The 19,875-nt window shown below is 44.8% G+C and overlaps 1 long non-coding RNA gene across 1 annotated transcript; it reads left to right on the forward strand.

Moving 5' to 3' along the window:
• Positions 1 to 10,877: 10,877 nt before the first annotated feature.
• LOC142699155 (uncharacterized) lies at positions 10,878 to 18,740 on the forward strand. Its single transcript, XR_012866044.1, has 4 exons — positions 10,878 to 11,941; positions 12,081 to 12,280; positions 15,803 to 15,897; positions 18,242 to 18,740. It is a non-coding gene; the product is annotated as an uncharacterized LOC142699155 (long non-coding RNA).
• The last annotated feature ends 1,135 nt before the right edge of the window (positions 18,741 to 19,875 follow it).

Consider the following 19,875-nt stretch of genomic DNA (forward strand, 5'->3'; position numbering starts at 1 on the left):
CCCTAAAGAGGCAAAATAAATGGTACCTAGATGAAGACCATAGAAATGGTTCCCGAGTAAGGACTATATAAATAGTGCCCGAGGACCACTGAAATGGTGCCTGCGTGGGGCCAAAAACAGATGCCCTAGAAGGGTCAGAGCACATAGAGCCCTAAAGAGGCTAAAATAAATGGTAATGGATGAGTATAATATAGTGAGTGTGGGTAGGTTTGTGTAAAATGGAAGTGTGTTATTTAGTGAGTGCAAAGAAGTATATAATAGATGAGTGTAAATTAGTGAGTTTGGGTAGGTAGGTATATAATCGATGAGTGTAATATAGTGAGTGCAGATAGGTAGGTATATAATGGATGAGTGTTATATAGTGAGTGCAGGTAGGAAGGTAGGTATGTAATGGATGTGTGCAATATAGTAAGTGTGGGTTAGTAGGTGTATGTCACGTAGTGATGGAGGTATGTGGTGGTGGCCAGGAGCCAGAGGACGTCATGTAGAGGTAAGTATATGGCAGCCGCAGAGAGCCTTATGCCCCCTCTTTTTAGCCTTGTGGGGAAAGTGAAGACAACATTTCCAGAGGAGAGATGAAGCATGATCATTTTCCTCAGGTTCCCAAGATTTCTCCTCAGACCAAAGATTTTCTAATTGACCAGGTACCGGAGCTTCCCTCTGGACCTCTTGGTGCCCAGAATCCCGTTGACTTCATACTCTCTATCAGGAGTGGAGGAAGCAGGACAACGAGGAAACTTCTTGGAGAAGTGATTCCGGAACAGAGACTTGGGAAGAGGCACATGAAAACATTTGGGAGTTTTCAAAGACTGTGGGAGTCGGAGCTTGTAGAAAACCAAGGATCCAATTTAAAACAGTGGGTCCTCAAACAAATGTACTTGGTGGATAACTAGACCTTGTCTCCTGGGTGGAATTGTGGAGGAACTCTATACTTCTTGTATGCATTTCCCTTCAATCGGCCTACTCCTTTACTTATAGACTCCTTGGCCTCCTGCCCTTTGTGCAAGAATTGAGTGAAACTGGCTGCTGGAACTTTGGACAGTGTTGGGACTGGCAGAGGGATTCTTGGATGCTGTCCATAAATCAAGAAAAAAGGTGTGAATTCCCAGGTGTAGTTATTATAAGCAAACTCTGCCCAGGGAAGGAGACTAGTCCAGTCATCTTGAAGTGCGGACACAAAATTGCTGAAAAAGTTTTCCAAAACCTGGTTGAACCATTCCAATTCTCCATTAGATTAATGGTGGTAGGCGGAAAGAAAATCCAACTTAACTTCAAACAACTTGCAGAGTGGCCTTTAGAACTTTGAAGTAAATTTCACTCCTCTATCGAACACGATATGCTTAGGGAGTCATCGCAGACGAAAAATGTGTTTACTGAAGAGATTAGACAGACTTTTAGCAGAAGAAAGGCCGGTCAGAGGAATAAAGTGTGCCATCTTCAAAAAACAGTCAACTACGAACCAGATTACAGTACAACCAGAGCAACTTGGTAAGCCAAGTCCAACCTGCTTGATGAGGGTTTAGTTTATATGCCGTTTGCAGATACAATACATTTTTGTGGTCGGTGTAGACAGTGATGGCATAATGAGCACCTTCTAGCAAACGTCTCCATTCTTCGAGAGCTAATTTTATGGCCAAGAGTTCCTGATCTCCAATGCCATCATTTTTCTGGGTAGGGGACAAGGCATTGGAGAAGAATCCACAGGAAAGCGTTTTTGCTTTATAATTTTTTTGAAAAAGAACAGCACGCACTCCTTACAGATGAGACCTGCTTCTCCAAGATGGAGGTTTTACTGTAGTCCGGTCCATGGAGAACTAAGGCAGAGGAGAAGGCCTGTTTAAGGCTGAGGAAAGCAGAAACAGCTTTAGAAGTCCGAATTTTGGCAATGAAACCCATTTTGGTGATAGCAGAGATGGGTGCCACCAGGTAAGAAAATTTAGGAATTAATTGTCGATCATAATTAGTAACTTCAGGAAGTCGTTGTATGGCTTTGAGTCCATGGGGACTAGACAATTTAAGTACTGCTGGATCTATTTGAATTCCTTGATCAGAGATATATCCTACAAAAGACAGTCTGGATCACTCAAAAAGCAATTTTTTAAGCTTGGCATATAGATGATTCTCTGTGAGTCGGTGCAGAACAAGACTCTATTGCTTGCGATGAGTATAGTGGTCTAGGGAGAAAACAAAAATGGCATCCAAATATAACAAAACACAGCCGTATAATAGATCTTGCAAAATGTCGTTAACTTGTTCTTGAAAGACAGCCGGGGGATTTCTGAGACCAAAAGGCACAATTAGATATTCATGGTTTCCATCTCTAGTGTTAAACATGATTTTTCCCTCATTCCCTTCACAGATGTGAATCAAATTGTAAGTACCACGTAAGTCTAGCTTGGTGAAAATCTTAGCACCTTGCAGTCAGTCAAAGAGCTTGGAAATGAACGTGTTTTTTTTTTTTTATCGTGATTTCATTAAGACCTCGGTAGTTAATACAGGGCCTGTTCATCCTTGATGCGGTCTGCCAGACCTTTCCAAAACATAGGACAAGAGAATCAATGTTCCACTGTAACTCTGTGGATAATGTGCAAAACTGGATGGCATATTGTCCTACTGGAGTAGTGACGAAGAAGCAGATGATGACTTTTTTAAAAGTCGTGAAAAATTCTTGGATAACAAAGATGATGGGTTTTTCCTTTTCCATAGAGGTGAAGCCCAGACAGTAGAGACAAGATGTTGGCTACCTTAGCGTGGTCGGAAGCTAATTGCTGCGCTACTAGCTCAAAACGGATTGTGCATTGATTTAATCCTCTACAAGGCTTGGAGTCGCCTTTGTAACGTGGAGGAGTTGGAAGATGCAATCCAGGACTGAAGGCAGCAAATTGAGGAGGTGGCGATTGCGCCCCAGCAGCAGATAAAACACTTAAATGTGAAGAAACATTTTGTAATAACTGATACAATTGATACTAGCGGACACGTTGCCTGAAATGGTGTCGAAAGTTCTCTAGGATCTGGTTGACCCTCTCCACTTGGCCATTGAACTGTGGATGGTATTCAGAAGAAAGATCTGACTTGACTTCCAGCAGGCCACACAGAGCTCTCCAAAATCTTTAGGTGAACTGTACACCGTGGCCTGAAACAATATGATGGGAAAGAACATGCAGGCGAAATATATGCTGTATAAAGAGACCGGCAAGATGAGGAGCAGAAGGCAAACAAGACAAAATACCAAAATGTGCCATTTTGAATAAGCGATCTACCACCGGCCAGATGGTATTGCATTTGGATGAAAGGAGTAGATCCCTCACAATGTCCATCGCAATATGTTGCCACAGAGAATCAGGGACTGGAAGAGGTAGAAGAAGACCAGGTGGTCTGGACTTGGAGGTTTTGTTCTGGGAGCAGAAGGAACAGGAAGCCACATAGTCCTGAACATCCTGGACCATGGCTGGCTACCAAAATTGATGAGAAATGAGCTCTCTGGTTTTACGCACACATGCGTGACCGGCCAGTTTAGGGTTATGTCCCCAGGAAAGCACTGTCCTTCTTCTGGCTGAGGGAACAAAGGTTTTACGATGATGGATATCCTTCAGTAGGACCGGAGCCACCAGAATGATGCGAGAAGGATCGATATAATATGTTTCACTTGATCAGAGTCATCAAATCACCGAGACAGATTCGGATATTACATCGCTGAAAGGTTTGGCCTCAGCTTACTTGTCCTTAAACACCCACAGCTCATTTCTCAAATTGAAATACATGTCTCAGTGGGAGACGGATATGGGTCGGGAGTTCTCGGAGGAGGACTGGAGGGCTGCTTTACATCACTCACATAGGATATCCAAATGTGTCAATCATATAGAAGCCGTTAGGAAAATTCAGTTTCGTTGGTACCTCACACCTGTTACAACATATGCAAGCCAGGGCTTCTCCTTTGTGTTGGATGGAATGTGGAGCAAGGGGCACATTATTTCATCTATGGTGGACAGGTAAATCAGTCTACCCATTCTGGAAGCTTATCTTCCGCTACATATCAGAATTAATGGGAGCAGAACTTTTACCTTCCCCTGCATTGGCTTTAACTGATATGCAGATGGATGAGATCCCTTTAGAATATAGGTGGCCAATAAGCCATATTCTTATCGCTTCCAGATTCCATATAGCCAAGAGATGGAAAACAGCTGAGGCTCTGAATCTCTCGGAGGTGCTAAACAGGGTTTATCTTCACTTCTATTACGTATTGCACTTTGCTACATCTAAAGGTTATAGGCAGAAGTGTTTGTCTCAATGGGCCCCTTGGACGGAGTTACCCCATGTTCAACTTCTGCTCCGCAAGAACTCTGTCACTCTGTGAATGTATCTGTGCTAACTTATACATGGTTTTCGTATCCTGCATCATCCTGTTCCTTTTTGACATCTCATATGTATAATTGCTTGTATTTATCACCACCACTCTTTGTATGTCTGTTTTTATGTTTGTTTGTCTGTTAATATGTCAGTATGTCAACGTCCGAGGCACGTTTCTGATATCTAAAGGTGCAAGCTTTTTCTGTGTTCTGTATACAACACTGTGAGACTGTATCATTGGGATGTTGTATACTTTTGTATTGTACTTTGGAAAAATAAAAACCAAGTTAATTTCAATTCACCGAGACAGAGCGTCAGCCTTAGTATTCCTTTCGGCAGGATGGAAATGTAACAGAATTTCAAATCAGGCAAAGAAGAGCGCCCACCTGGCCTGGCGCGGATTCAACCGCTGAGCGGTCTGTAGATAGACCAAATATTCGTGGTCTGAAAATAATTACAGGATGCATGACCCCTTCTAGCAGATGTTTCCACTCTTCCAATGCCAATTCAATGGCCAGAAGCTCCTGATCTCTAAGAGTAATTCTTCTCGGCAGGAGAAAATAACTAGGAGAAGAAGCCGCAGGTGACAGTCTTGCCGGTAAGACCTTTTTGCGTCAGGTCTGCACCTGCATCGATAGTAGAGGCATCCACCTCAAAGAAGAATTGCTTGGAGACGTCCGGATGCTGCAATATAGGGGCGGCAGAGACAGACTGAGTTGAAGAAATGCCAATTTGGTCTCTTGGGTCTCATTTTTGGCATTCACTCCTTTCTTTGTAAGAGCTGAAATAGGCGCCAGTAATGAAGAGTAGTGGGGAATAAACTGCCGGTAGAAATGTGCAAATTCCAGAAATCGTTGAATTGCACGGAGACCCTGAGAACAAAGCCAGTTCAACACAGCAGATGTTTTGTTGGTGTCCATCTTCAATCCCTGGTCAGAGACTATATAATCTAGAAAGGGAAGGGAGGATTTCTGGAAGACCCACTTCTCCAACTTTGCACAGAACTTATTCTCCAGCAACCGTTGAAAGACCTGTCGAACACGTTTCCAATGTGTAGTCAAAGCGGGTGAGAAAATCTTGATGTCGTCTAGATACATCACCACATTGACATATAACAGATCCCGGTGGATGTCGTTAACTTGCTTATCATTGCTTTGCATCAAAAGAGCCTTACAGGCAAAGACATTGCTGCTTGTAAGATTACCCCAAAATGAACCATTTATCGGATCATCCAGTACTTCAAGGAGAGAGGTTCATTTGCTATGAAGAAGGCTTCAGGGTGTCCATGAAATTCCAGCAAGTACCAGGACCTTCTCCTAAAGAGGATTCAGCTATGGGATCGGTTCAACAGCAGTGCAGCGCTTCCTCAGACATCTGTCAGTGCATCTGCACGCACAGTGAGGTGAAGGCTTTTGGAGGCTGGACTGGTGTCAAGAAGAGCTGCAAAGAAGCCACTTCTCTCCAAGAAAAACATCAAGGACAGACTGACATCCTGTTTTAAGTATATTGATTGGACTGCAGAGGACTGGGGTAAAGTTATTGTAACGCTGGCGGCAGGTCCCTCTCCTGCCAGTGGTCTCCGTCGCTGGATCCTGTACCTTGCTTGACAGCCTCCTCCACCACGAGGTCGCTAACGTCCACTGATGTCTCCTGCTCACGGCAGCCGGATCCCAAGTGCGCGCTGGCCCAGGCCGTTTCTTAAAGGGCCAGCATGTAAGTATATAATGGATGAGTGTAATATAGTGAGTTCAGGTAGGTATATAATGGATGAGTGTAATATAGTGAGTGCAGGTATGTATATAATGGATGAGTGTAATATAAAGAGTGCAGGTAGGTATATAATGGATGAGTGTAATATAGTGAGTGCAGGTAAGTATATAATGGATGAGTGTAATATAATGAGTGCAGGTAGGTATATAATATATGAGTGTAATATAATGAGTGCAGGTAGGTATATAATGGATGAGTGTAATATAATGAGTGCAGGTAGGTATATAATGTATGAGTGTAATATAATGAGTGCAGGTAGGTATATAATGTATGAGTGTAATGTAGTGAGTGCAGGTAGGTATATAATGGATGAGTGTAATATAATGAGTGCAGGTAGGTATATAATGGATGAGTGTAATATAATGAGTGCAGGTAGGTAGGTATGTCAGTAATACACTGCAGAATTAAGGTGGGATTCACACGACAGGGTTTCCCGGCCGGGTGCCGGCCGTTCATAAATCGGCCGGCACCCGGCTGCATTAGGAATAATAGACCCCTAATGGGGCTATTCACACGACCGATTTTTTGACGGGCCAGGAAAACCGGCCGTCAAAAAATGGGACATGCCCTATATTCGGCCGGGTACCCGGCCGCCCGGCTCCCATAGAAGTCTATGGGGCCGGGTAATACACGGCCAGCACCGGAATGTGTCCCGAGTGATGGCCGGGTCAACCGTCACTTGCGCACTCTCTCCTCCTCACAGTGCAGAGTGCATGTGAGGAGGAGGAGTTGATGCCATTCGGATGAATGGCTACGCTGGTGATACTGTGTGGCAGGGTCGGGGTGTACAGCAGGCTCCCTTCCCCTGCTTGTTACGGTTCCCGACCGCTGGCTGTGTTTTTACGGCCAGCGGTCAGGGTCCTTAAAACCCGAGCCATAGACTTTTTATGGCTCGGGTTTTAACTTGCTGCCCGCGCGATCGGGCAGCTGAATGTCGGGTCTCCGGCTGTCCGTGACTGCCGGGGACCCTGAGGAGAGGATAGAAGCAGCTTTCACTGCTTCTGTCTTCTACGATGTCTTTTTACACAACGCTCAATGAACGCTGTGTATAGAAATAGAGACAGCAGCGGTGCTGTCTCTATTCCTCCCGGTGATCATGTGACTGGTCACATGATCGCCGGGTGCCGTTAGTGACAGACTGCTGCTGGGTCTTACTAGACCTAGCACAATCCTATTAGTGACAATCGTCACTGTGAGAGGGCTGATTTCCCCTGTAACTGGGGCTGCTGTGCAGCTCCAGTTACAGGGAAAAACATGGTGTAAAAGAAAGAAAAAAAATATTAAAAGTTCCAAAAAGGTCTTTTTTGACCTTTGAGGGACAGAACATAATAATAAAAAAATAAGTAAAGTGTAAAAAATTAATCCGATTAAAAAACGGTCAGGGAAAAAACCGGATGCAAATCGGGTCCAAATCGGCCGGTAAAAACAGCAACACGGCCCGGAACGGATGCAAACCGGCCGGGAAAATCGGCCAAAAATGGCCGATTTTCCCGGCCGACACTCGGACCCTGTCGTGTGAATGAGGCCTAAGGCGGGATTCACACGACCGGGTCGCGCCCGAGCCTGAGTGCCGGCCGGTAAAATCGGCCATTCTGCCCGGCCGGTTTGCATAAAGTTTTGCATCCGGGCCGGGCAGATCTGGACAGTGACATCAGCGGCAACTCCTGAAGGGGAATCCCCATGTGTTCGGGGATTCCGCTTCAGGAGTTTCCCCTGATGTCACTGCCCAGATATGGACAGAGACATCAAGCGCTCTGTCCAGGAGTGGAATCTCCGAAAACATGGGGATTCCGCTCCTTCAAGGAGCTAAAGTGCGGCTAGCACATAGCAGAGCGGGGAGATACATCCCTGCTCTACGATAGTGGCGTCGCTGCAGTAGTAACAGCCGCAGCAGCTGCTAGCGGCGCCATCGAAGGTGTCGCCGGGCCAGGGTGCTTTTAAAACAAGCAGGGGAAGGGAGCCAGCGCTGCGCTCCCTTCCACCTGCTGTACACCCCGGCCCTGCAACACAGTGTACAGCGATGCCATTCGTCAGAATGGCATCAACTCCTCCTCCTCACATGCACTCTGCGCTGTGAGGAGGAGGAGATAGAGCGCAAGCGCCGGAAAACCCGGCCATCACTCGGGACACATCCCGGTGATGGCCGGGTATTACCCGGCCCCATAGACTTCTATAGGAGCCGGGCGGCCGGGCACCCGGCCGAAGATAGAGCATGTCCTATTTTTTGACGTCCGGTTTCCCCGGCCGTCAAAAAATCGGTCGTGTGAATAGCCCCATTAGGGGTCTATTATTCCTAATGCAGCCGGGTGCCGGCCGATTTATGAACGGCCGGCACCCGGCCGGGAAACCCTGTCGTGGGAATGAGGCCTAACGCAGCATGTGATTACGATTTTTATAAATATTATTCACTTGTATTAAATAGATTTCTACTACATGTAAACATAAAGGTTTTCTATATTTTCTTTGCTATCTTTTCTCTACCCCACATGGCCACTCTATGGTGATGCAGGTGGTGGCGCTATTTCACTGTTTACCTCCGGCAGCAGAAGGGCGAGGTGCAGCCCTGCCACACAACAACAATCCTGGTTCCGCAGTAGAATTTTCTGTTTTTTTGGTGTAAACTTTTTGCATAGATTTTCATTGTAGGATCTGTACAAAGTGGAGCTGCCAGGAGATCGGAGACTTGATGAGATGGACGCATGCAGCTCCCGTCAGGAACATACTGGTTAGGTGAGTAGTCCCACCTCATAATATCCATGAAATATGGAAATAAATAGGTTTTGGACAAATATCAAACTATCACTGCCAGGCAAAAAACTTTAAAACAGAATTTTTAATAAATATTAACTGTAAAAAAAAATAATCAAATACCAATTTAATTTTACTACAAAACACATAGCACCTCGATCAGTGGTACAAGCATCTTTGGGGTACTCCAGCGGGTAGAGTTCATAGAACAGGGTATAATACTAGTAATACCAGTTCAGTATCAGGGCATAATAAATGAGTAGTCCCACCTCCCCTTTCTCATCCATATTAGGCTCTGTTCACATCTGCGTTGGGGTCCCGTTCTGACGTTCCATCGGAGGTTTCCGTTAGAACGGGACCCTGAGCAGACACCGACGAAAACCAGGGGTTTCCGTTTCCATCACCATTGATTTCAATGGTGACGGAGCCGGTGCCCGTGGTTTCCGTTTGTCTCTTTTGTGCTCCGGACCCTTCGTTTTGCCGGAAGCAATAGCTTAGTCGACTACTGAAATCAATGGTGATGGAAACGGAAACCCCTGGTTTCCGTCGGTGTCAGTTTGTGTCTGCTCAGGGTCCTGTTCTGACGGAAACCTCTGACGGGAACGTCAGAACGGGACCCCAATGCAGATGTGAACAGAGCCTTAGGGCATGACCAGACGTGGCGGAATTGCTCTGCAATTCCGCTGCGGATAGTCCGCAGCGGAAATCCGCAGCGTACACGTTTCTCCATTGCTTTCCACAGCTTTTTAGTTGGGTTCGTTTACACGTTGCGGACAATTCTGCGGAGCATAGGCTGTGGTGCGGAATTTGGTGTCCGCAGCATACACTGGCTGTTGCGGACGTGTAGCGGACTTGTTGCGGACTCATTGCGGAATTTCTCCATTGACTTCAATGGAGAGTGAAAATTCCGCAATGAAGTCCGCAGATGTTATGTGTGCTGCGGAACGTGTTGGTTTTACTAACATGATAGTTCTTCATTCTGGCTAAACCTATGTATCTCTAGGTCTACAGCCAGACTGAGGAAGTCAATGGGGCTCCCGTAATTACGGGTGATTACGTGTGTGCACCCGTAATTACAGGAGCGTTAATAGGCGATGTCAGTAAATAGTCACTGTCCAGGGTGCTGAAAGAGTTAAACGATTGGCAGTAACTGTTTCAGCACCCTGGACAGTGACATCCGATCACAATATACATCAGCCTGTAAAAAAAATAGAAGTTCATACTTACCCATAACTCCCTGCTTCTTCCTCCAGTCCGGCCTCCCGGGATTACGTTTCAGTCCAAGTGACGGCTGCAGCCAATCACAGGCCAATCACAGGCTGCAGCGGTCACATGAACTGCCGCGTCATACAGGGAGGTCGGGCTGGATGTCGAAAGAGGGACGCGTCACCAAGACAACGGCCGGGTAAGTATGAATTTCTTTTTCTTTTACTAGGGAAAGGGCTGTCCCTTCTCTCTATCCTGCACTGATAGAGAGAAGGGAAGCCCTTTCCCCCTCAATACGCAACGGCCAGTCCGCATCAATTTAATGCCCATTTTAGGCAAAGCCGCGACAGAATCTGCAACGCAGATTATGTGCGGCATTGATGCGGACAGTGTATGCAGAACTCCGCCACGTCTGGTCATGCCCTTAGACTGTCACACAGAAACCTCTGCATGTTCTTTATATCCACAATTTCTAGTTATAATCCCTCCTCATCGGGCTGCAGCGGCCAAACCGCAGGAGAAGTGGGGGGTGTGAACATAATCTTAGGCAGCCTTGGCTGGAATTACAGCTGTGATTGGATAGAGTAGGTCACATGTGGACACGAAGTCCCTGTTTACACACCAAGTTTTTTGCAGGTGGAAAAATCTGCCTCAAAATTCCTTCTGCCGCTTTTTTTACGCATTTTTCGACCACGGCCATTGAGCACCGCAGGCAAAAATGCTGCGAAAACCATTTTCTCTGCCTCCCATTGATGGCAATGGGAGGTCAGAGACGGAAACGCTTGAAGAAAGGGCTTGACGCTGCTTTTTCCTGTGAGTGTTTTTTTCTCGTGGGAATAGCGCCTCTGCATCCCATTGAAATCAATAAGATTAGTTTTCGGACGTTTTTTGGTGCGGTTTTCGATGCGTTTTCCACTTAAAAAAACGCTCCAAAAAAACTCTGTGTGAACTAGGCCTAATATTTCTCCATGTATTACATGTGGCTTTTGCAGCATATTTGGCTGTGCATCCTTTGCATTACAATCTACTGCAGATTGTTACTGCTGCAAGTTTATGCAGTTTTCTAGAACCCTATTCACATTCATACTTTATGTGTCAATTTGACCATGGAAATCTGCAATAAATATGTAACATGTGAACATAGACTTAGGGGCTACACGTGATGTTTCAGGCTACATTTACACACTGCAACCAGGTTACATCACACTTGTCTTCTCTCCCAGATTGTCCTGGAGACTTCCAAACTAGGGAAGATCTTACATGATGTAGCTGCATAAAGGAAGGCACTCTGCTGGGACTATTTGTGAGGGGGAACTCTGCTTGTAGTGGTTATTGGGGGCAGTCTGCTGGCACTAATTATTGGAGGCACTTTGCTGGCAATATGGTTTATTGAGGGGGTCTCTGCTGGTAGTGTTGTTTATGAGGGGGCAGTATACTGGCACTGTGTAAGGGACAATACTCTGCTGGCACTGTATGGGGGCACTCTGCTTAGTCTAATGATGGGCTCGCTCGCTGATAACTGAGGCTTCTTAGCTGTCCTTATCGGTGGGGTTTACATAGGAAAGAAATTCTCAAACCACATCTCAAATCTCCCTGTAGTTGATTCTAAATACAGACAAGTATGGCTCAGAAAAACGGCTGCAAACAAATAACCATTGATGTGAATGGAAATGAACAAAATCCTTTTCGCTTTCTGCGATTATTATTTACATGTTTTATAAGACATGTTGCATCTCGTGTTATACACAGCAGGAGGTAACAACACACGTCTTATCACACAGGAAGAGGAAATACATCAGAAAGGGAAACGGGAAGAGGAAGAGCAGCCATGTCATACAGGAAATACAGGGAAGTGACATCATCACAGGAGGTAACGTATATCCTGTGTGCGGGGACCCCAGAAATATGATGACACTGACGTATCAGGGCTGATACATAGTAATGTTATGTTAATGTTATGTCATTATATATCATTACGTGTGTGTTTAGGCTGTGCTTATATATGTTAGTAGGTCGGACCAGAAGGATCGCGTGTTCTGTATACAAGCTCCAGATAAGAACATGGATCAGCACAACAACACCAGCGCTCCTGGGACTGCGCTCCAACCACACAGCATTTCATCCGGAGGATCGACTGTTCCGTAGTCCAAAACGTCACTTCTCGGGTTCTATTCCTACAATGGAGGAAAAAGTCAATTACATATTTTCAGTAATTATTGTTACAATATCTCCATTAAGGAAATCTCATGTATGGAATATTTTTTTGTATCACCTTAACTTCTGGTTACACCTGAAATGCCCTATAAGGGTATTTAGATATCATAGAGGGGGGTATCACGCTGGAGACCCTCTCTATGACCCAAATGGAAGCTCTGCGCCACCTCTGTCCAGAGGCTGTGTGTGGTATTGCAGCTTTTCTGTATTGAAATGTATAGGGCTAAGCTGTCCACACACCGCACATCACCTGTGGACAGGTGTGGCTCTGTTTTTGGAAGATATCAGCTCTATTTTTCTAATTATGTACAACCCCTTTAATGAAATAATCTCTTTAGAGGGTTTTCTCCATCTCAGACGTTTATGTGATATCCACCTATGCTCATGCACGCAGCTCTCTCCGTTCTGTACTATGGGAGTTACGCAAATAGTTCAACAGCGCTCAGCTGTTTCCGAAACTTCCATAGAACAGAATAGAGAGAGGGACGTGCGAGGCCTTTCCAAAGTCATTCTCCACCTGGAATCAGCAGCCATTAGACGGGACAGGGATCTGGGAACAAAGCAGGAGAGGGTCAGGGAGAGACCTCCGTTTTCCACATAGGTGTGAGTCCCAGAGAAATAGTAAGATGGGAGTACCCCTTTAAATAAAACTTCTTAGTGATGATCCATTTTCTTAAGGTGTTTAATTAAACTATGGACAGTGAGGTCGAAGAACCCGCACCCAAAATATCTATACTGGAGTGACATGCCTGTTACTAACGCTGTATACAAGCTCCCCACGTATAACAGACAGGGCCAGTGGCGGATTAAGAAGACCATGGGCCCTGGGCTGTTACCCAAACTTGGGCCCCCCTTCTCCACCACCACCCTGCCGCGCCGTAACTATTGCTAACACTACCTAAACACTAGTACACAAAGTAGGCACATTATGCACAAAGTACACACAGTACACAAAGTACGCACATTATGCACAAAGTACGCACATTATGCACAAAGTACACACAGTACACAAAGTAGGCACATTATGCACAAAGTAGGCACATTATGCACAAAGTAGGCACATTATGCACAAAGTACACAAAGTAGGCACATTATGCACAAAGTAGGCACATTATGCACAAAGTACGCACATTATGCACATTATGCACAAAGTACGCACATTATGCACAAAGTACGCACATTATGCACAAAGTACACAAAGTACGCACATTATGCACAAAGTAGGCACATTATGCACAAAGTACGCACATTATGCACAAAGTACGCACATTATGCACAAAGTAGGCACATTATGCACAAAGTATGCACAGTACACAAAGTACCACATTATGCACAAAGTACACACAGTACACAAAGTAGGCACATTATGCACAAAGTAGGCACATTATGCACAAAGTAGGCACATTATGCACAAAGTACACAAAGTAGGCACATTATGCACAAAGTAGGCACATTATGCACAAAGTACGCACATTATGCACATTATGCACAAAGTACGCACATTATGCACAAAGTACGCACATTATGCACAAAGTACACAAAGTACGCACATTATGCACAAAGTAGGCACATTATGCACAAAGTACGCACATTATGCACAAAGTACGCACATTATGCACAAAGTACGCACAAAGTACGCACATTATGCACAAAGTACGCACATTATGCACAAAGTACGCACAGTACAAAGTAGGCACATTATGCACAAAGTACGCACAGTACACACATTATGCACAAAGTACGCACAGTACACACATTATGCACAAAGTAGGCACATTATGCACAAAGTACGCACATTATGCACAAAGTACGCACATTATGCACAAAGTACGCACAAAGTACGCACATTATGCACAAAGTACGCACATTATGCACAAAGTACGCACATTATGCACAAAGTACGCACATTATGCACAAAGTACGCACATTATGCACAAAGTACGCACATTATGCACAAAGTACGCACAAAGTACGCACATTATGCACAAAGTACGCACATTATGCACAAAGTACGCACAGTACAAAGTAGGCACATTATGCACAAAGTACGCACAGTACACACATTATGCACAAAGTACGCACAGTACGCACATTATGCACAAAGTACGCACATTATGCACAAAGTAGGCACATTATGCACAAAGTATGCACAGTACACAAAGTACCACATTATGCACAAAGTACACACAGTACACAAAGTAGGCACATTATGCACAAAGTAGGCACATTATGCACAAAGTAGGCACATTATGCACAAAGTACACAAAGTAGGCACATTATGCACAAAGTAGGCACATTATGCACAAAGTACGCACATTATGCACATTATGCACAAAGTACGCACATTATGCACAAAGTACGCACATTATGCACAAAGTACACAAAGTACGCACATTATGCACAAAGTAGGCACATTATGCACAAAGTACGCACATTATGCACAAAGTACGCACATTATGCACAAAGTACGCACAAAGTACGCACATTATGCACAAAGTACGCACATTATGCACAAAGTACGCACAGTACAAAGTAGGCACATTATGCACAAAGTACGCACAGTACACACATTATGCACAAAGTACGCACAGTACACACATTATGCACAAAGTACGCACAGTACACAAAGTACACACATTATGCACAAAGTACACAAAGTAGGCACATTATACACAAAGTATGCATAGTACACAAAGTACACACGAGTATGCACATTATACACTAAGTAGGCACATTATACACGAGTATGCACATTATACACAAAGTACACCTTGTAAACACATGAATATGGGCATTAAACATACATGAATATGGACATTAAACATACATGAATATGGATATTAAACACACATTAATATGGACATTAAACATACATTAATATGGACATTAAACACACATGAATATGGATATTAAACACACATGCACTTACCTTTTATGTCTTCACTGCAGCTCTTCTCCTGCTCACAGCACAGAGCCCGCCGACAGTCTCCCCTCCCCCATGTCCCGACAGCTAGCAGCAGAGATGTTTAGAGCAGGGAAGGGGGGCTGGAAGGGGAGCTTCTAAAGCAGCACAGACCACGGCTGCTAAGTAGAAGCAAAGCTCCCCTCGCCTGACAGGTGCGGTCCTGGCACCGGGGCTCCCTCCGGTGCTAGCGACGCCACTGGGCATGAGGGGGTTGGGCCCCCTGGCAGTCTTGGGCCCCGGGCGACCGCCCGAAACGCCCTAATGATAATCCGCCACTGGACAGGGCCCTCACTGAGACTTTGTAGGGGCTCCTAGAGACAAATATATATTGATGTACAGACATTTTCCCCTCCGTTATTGTGCAGCACGACCTCCCCACATATAGCAGGCAGGACCCTCACTGACCCCCTGGACAGACACATAGGCCTGAATATATTTATATCTTTATATTTTCCATTATTCACCTGCAGGAAATGTTATTTTTAGAAATGGGGAGAAATACTTGGAATTGTGTTTTTTTTAGTTTCTGATGTTATTTTTGTTACTTCTCAGGTATAAGGAGAAAAGTAACTGGCACATACAAGATGAGACGTGGATGAAGATGTGCGGAGGACTGTACCCCACCGGGAAAGAGCGGGCTGTCACTGGTATTACCATGGGGCAGATTTACTAAGGCCTCATGCACACGACCGTAGTGAGGTGCATTGACCGTGACTTGCGGCTCGTACGTCCGCGGAGTGTCACCCACGGCCGCCCTCAAATCGCAGGCCGTGCATATGACCGCGTGCATTATTTTCTATGAGCCTGTACAGGTTCCTGGGCAATGCACGGACCGTGGAAACCAAGGTCGTGTGCATGGGCCCATTGAAATGAATGGGGCCGCAATTCACCTGCAGATTTGCGGGTGAATTGCGGCCACAAAAATACTTTAGTGTGCATGGGGCCTAAAACTATCTGAGTTTTACACAGTGTAAACTGATACAAGGAAGTCAGAAATTGCGCCAAATTTATCACAGTGGTGCACGATGTATGATAGATTTTACTAGACATGTTAGACACTTTTCTCTTCCTTATACCACCTCTTGGTTGGCTTAGTTTAAGACACGCCCCTTTATTCTAGGCCACGCCCCTTGTCAAGCACGCCACAAAATGTGTCTAAAACAATGAATAAATATGGCGCACAACATGTACGCCATAATTCTGGCTCAATTTGAATAGTAAATCTGCCTACTATAAATATAATATAAATTTGGGGTTAGTATTCAGGGCATATTCCCTATTTAAAGAATTGATAAGAGTCGGGAATCCTTCAGCTTAGTCCATTCTCTCTACTATCAGTCAGTACAGGGAGTAGTAGTACATATAAAACATTACATTGTCACCATGTCAGCTTTATTCTGCCTGCACTGACAGCACAAAGTCTTCATGGTGACTGCAGGACTGGAAGTCAAGGACCACCTCTATGATGTCCGCGGGACCTAATAGGGATATGGCGCTTTTTCCATTTATTTGTTGTTGTACTGCAATGAGAATATTATTTACATGCAGTATTTATTGCTAGGGGTATTTTTTTTTCTGAAAATTCTATAAAGAGCAAGTGGCGTAGGATTTGATATGACTGGTGACATCAAGACACAAATGTGGCCTCAAGAATTCGTCAATGAGCTGATAATCCCGGTGCCAATTCTGGCTGCAAGTAATATATAAAGGGGCACACCTACCTCAAGTATTGGCACAGTATAAGGTGATCAGGGTGACTGCAGGACTGGAATTAACGCTCTTTTATGAAAAGGGTGTTTTGCAATGTTCGGCACATGGCAGCTTTGTGTATATAGTAGTATATAGACCCTACTGCACTGATTCTTCATACTATACCCTAATATAGCATAGTTGACAATATTTGGAATTTCTTTCTAGGGACACTTCGGTTTCAGATGGATTGAGACAGGACTTGACAGGGCCTACCTTTGACAGAACGTGGTTCATTGGGCATGGCTTGTCATGGGGCAGGGTTAGTGAGAATACACTTTGTGTACCAGATATTCCCTGTATTCTGTCCTCACTATAAAAACATTGCAGTAAGGACAGTATAGAGGGAGGGTATCGCCTGCAGAAGTGATCTAAGTAAGTATGGCACGTGACCACTGTGGCCAGTGATTGACTAGTTCGATCATGTGCCGATACGGGACATCACTGGTCCAGCCTATGTAAACAGGCCGGCAGGGGATTGTGAACCGCCGGCACTGGAGCCGCAGAGAATTAGAAGGTGGGTATTTGCTAAATGGTGCAATTTTCAGTTTGAATTACAATTTTTATAATGCCTGGAAAACCCCTTTAATACCAAACGCTAAAATGTATTCAGACCCCGGACAAATCCCCTTTATGTACTTTCCGCTCCTTCAGCAGCTCTGGGTCCCATTCGGCTCCGGACCCCACCTCTGCTGGCTGAGCCAGGAGCTGTTAGTGATATTGGCCTTTACATATTGGAGTAATTCAATAGATAAAAGCTAATTTTTTAAATAAAATCTTGCAATGTAGTTTGGGTGGGCACTGCGCCTTTGATTGCATGACACATTTTTCTTGGAGTTCCCCTTCAAAAATAGGTAAGCGTAAGGTAACACAAATACTTCACACGGGGACAGTAAAGTAAAGCCCATTTTGTTTTGACTGTGTTTCTGGACTGGTCCGGGACTAAACTTGACTGATCCCTTCGTCAGGTTAACACCAGATAAAGGGACCAGTCGTGCCAGAAACGTGTATTTAAATAAAATTCTACCATCGCTTGGTGCCCTATATATGTCCCCATTTTTAAACATTTCTGTTAACCGCATCTTAAAGTTGAGCAGATTTACTTGTGAATTTATTTAACTTAGTTGAACATAGAACGCACTATCTACCTACCTGGCAGACAAAGGGTCTTGGTGTGGGTCACGGGGAATATCTTCAAGAGAGCAACTCTTCACTAGGACATTTTATTTATTCTTGTTTCAGAACTGAAGGGAATGTACCGTACAACATCAGCAGGAGGAAGCCCTGGTGTCGAGAACGTCAGCCATGGAAAGGGATGTGCCAGATCAAGGTCTGAAAGCTAAAGAGGCAGCAGATATGAACCACTAATGTCCATCTAAGAATGCCGGAACGTCATCCGTCCACACCTCCTCCTTCCCATCCCCCACTGTCCAGAAGGGGTTTTTAAGATCCATCCAATTAAAAGACAACTGTCCAGAAGTCTTTGAAAATGAAGCCTTGTCCATGATTCGCAGGGCTGCGGTGAAGTACAATGGTTTTGGGTGTTTAATGGCAAGTCTCTTCAGATGCCCGGCAATGGACTGCCTCCCCTCGTCCTGTTTGGTAGGGTCTCTGCACTCCCTTTCCTGTAGAACAGCTGCCTCTACAGATTCCCAAGGCCTTCTATATTTTTTTCCCGTCTGGCTGATAGCAACACATGTCAATAAAAACATACCTCAATGTATTTATTGTATTTCTAATAAAAATGGATAGACAAATACATAAAAAGAATTTGTTTTAATTCCAAAGAACTATCATGAAATCTATATTATACATGTGTAATCAATTGTGGACATGGTCACTGATTCATTGAAGAATGAGTAGGCTAGGTAACCCATGGAGTAACATCCATACAAGAAAGACCTCTTCCTGCTACAAAAACAGGTCATAATCAGAACGAACGTACACCACCATACAACAAAGTCCAGCAAAGAAATCCCCCAGCCTGAGACATACTGTACTCCGTGTCAGAAGAACAAGAATCTACAAAAAGAGAGACAACTGCATCCAGTCGATGTTCTTATCAACCAAGAGGTTCACAAGGTGAGAAGACTAGTTTACATTTTTTTTCAAGGTATTATCCTAGGGAGCGCTCCTGTTAACATCTTTTTCTCACACTGTATTTTCCTAAGGTACTGTATACATTTCACTCATTAATGCCAACCTAGCCAAGTGAGCACACAACAAAGTAAGCCTGAGCACCCAAATAGAGTACCAACCATCTACGCATCATGCCAATAAAGGAGTTTTGCCTTTGCACAGTGCTCCAAGGGGAGCACAATACAACTTCAATACTGCGAATACCTAACCTGAACGTCACATCTGCACCTTCCTCTTCTCTTTTGAAGATGTTAGTGTACAGAGTAGTAGGGGAATTGACCAGACATGATGTGCTGCCTCGTGGACTGTCCTATATTTCCAGAGCGAAGGAAAGATAGGTGGTCTGGCCAGTTGTAGACTTCATCCCTAACATCTGACACAGACCAAAATAAGTATTCGGCACTCAAAGCTAAAGTTTTAAGAAATCTCAAGTGCGCCAACTACAGTGGTCAGCCGCCATTCGGAACGAAGCGCCAACTACTGGATGTACCAGCAACCAGAACGGCACAGTGCCTGATGAAGGTCATGTAATGACCGAAGCGTCGCACTAAGGCTGGGTTCACACGAGCATGTTACGTCCGTAATGGACGGAACTTATTTCGGCCGCAAGTCCCAGACCGAACGCTCTGCAGGGAGCCGGGCTCCTAGTATCATAGTTATGTATGAAGATAGGAGTCCCTGCCTCTCGGTGGAACTACTGTCCCGTACTGAAAACATGATTACAGTACGGGACAGTT

Source organism: Rhinoderma darwinii, unplaced genomic scaffold (assembly GCF_050947455.1).
Source record: "Rhinoderma darwinii isolate aRhiDar2 unplaced genomic scaffold, aRhiDar2.hap1 Scaffold_138, whole genome shotgun sequence".
Lineage (NCBI taxonomy): Eukaryota > Metazoa > Chordata > Amphibia > Anura > Rhinodermatidae > Rhinoderma > Rhinoderma darwinii.